A 2,110-nucleotide genomic window follows, 5' to 3' on the forward strand; every position below is an offset into this window, starting at 1 on the left:
ACATATGTATATACATACATTCGTACATACATACATACATACATACATACATATATACATACATACATACATATATACATACATACATACATACATACATACATATACATACATATGCATATACAATATAAGATATCTAAACCTTTGCAGTCATCTCCTCCGCATGTAAATCATCAGTTATGAAAGCTACTTCCTGGACTCTATTTGACATTTGATTTGCGGTTTGTACGTTGCATCTGACCTCTATGTAAATAAATATCTTGCGTGTCAGATTAAATTTATCCAGTCACATATATAGTCTATAAGACATACAGATAAAGACAATATAGAAGTATGTGTACATCCGTACGTACATATATATATATATATATATATATATATATATATATATATATATATACGTACGATCATTCAAATCTAAACAGTATACACAAGCTCTGTAACAGACATTCTATCAAAATGTTTGAAGCCACTGGTAGTCTATACGAGCAAAAAAGTAATCAGTTTAACCAGCTGGAAGGATGGAAATCTTACAACATATCCACCTCAAATATGTTAAACACATGTATTTGATGACATAGTATATGAGAAATATATAAACAAAATGGAAACGAAAGACGTAAGAGAATGCAGGTTCACGAATTTCCCCATTCACCAGAGAGAAAGGTTTGATAACACAATGGAAATTGTATCAGTTGTATGTTAGGCTTTCTGGAATGACTGTGAAGTGTTTTTACTCTTCTTATTGCAACCAATAGCCAAACGATCCATTTGTGTCGTGAGTGTTTCACTATATTCTCACTAGATTATTGTAACAAGAATATAAAGGATTTACGGTTGACAGAATCTTCCAGCATAGAGAAATAGACTCGGCTGCAAAGAGATGGCAAAATATTCAGACACTCATACTACATCCTATGCGATTCAGTAATGCAAGATGGGATGGTTCCAATATTACAAAGAAGATGGATACGTTGGCCACATCTTACCGCACAACCAACTTCCGGAGCAAACTGAGGATAACACAACAATAACAAGTTAAAACTTGAAACGCGCGTGAAAATGACTATCCCGATATGCATACATACATACATACATACATACATACATACATATATACATAGACGTATGCATTCATATACACACACACACCAGCCAAATGACCTAGTTTCTACACAATGTGCATAAATGCATGCATACATGTTATTCTATCTGTAAATCTATCTATTTTTCTGTCTTCCTTGATTTGCATCTATCTCTCTATCTTTATATTATCTCCCTCCCTCCTATCTCTCTCTCTCTCTTTCTCTCTCTTTCTCTCTTTCTATCTATCTATCAATCTATCTAAATAACTGTGCATTTGGTTTTATTTGGTATTCTGTCTGCTTGTCCGTTTGGCTGACTGGCAGCTTGCAAATATAACTGTTGGCGCCAATCTGTAGCGGATATGTGCTCACACATGTCTTCCGATGTGAAGAAAAATTGTGTTATTACATTCACGACTGCAACGGATTAATTAAGCTTGATTAAATTTATAAATTAATATTCAAAAATGGAACATAATTAAAAGAGAAAGAGAAAAGGGAAAAACATATTGTGAAATAATTAAGCAAATTGCTCGATTTAAAAACATTTTCTTTCATAATTATAAAGATTATTCTAATTATCTTTTTTGTTACTGCATTTCAACGTTTTCTGCTTTTTGCTTCATTTATAAATTCATTTTTCGCTTTGTGTTTGAAATGCTAAACAGAAATATAATTGCATTTAAACAACAATAATATAATTCTATTCGTTCCTTTTTAACAAGAAAAGTGTGTTTTATTCTCTAAAAGAAAAATACTATCAGAGAGTAAGAAAGGATTCATCGCCGATTTCTACGATGACTGATTCATTTGTTCGATAAACACAAATAGCAATTACTGAATTTTCGTTTATTTGTCTAAGTATTCCAAAGATAGAGAGTTGATATAACTTTTTTCATATGAAAACTACAAGATAACTCAGTCGATTACGGAATTTATGAATGCAATCCGAATATTTATGCGTGTGCGCGTGTGTGTGAGTGTGCTCATGTATGAACGTCTGTATATATATATATATATATATA

Source organism: Octopus bimaculoides, chromosome 15 (genome assembly GCF_001194135.2).
Source record: "Octopus bimaculoides isolate UCB-OBI-ISO-001 chromosome 15, ASM119413v2, whole genome shotgun sequence".
NCBI lineage: Eukaryota > Metazoa > Mollusca > Cephalopoda > Octopoda > Octopodidae > Octopus > Octopus bimaculoides.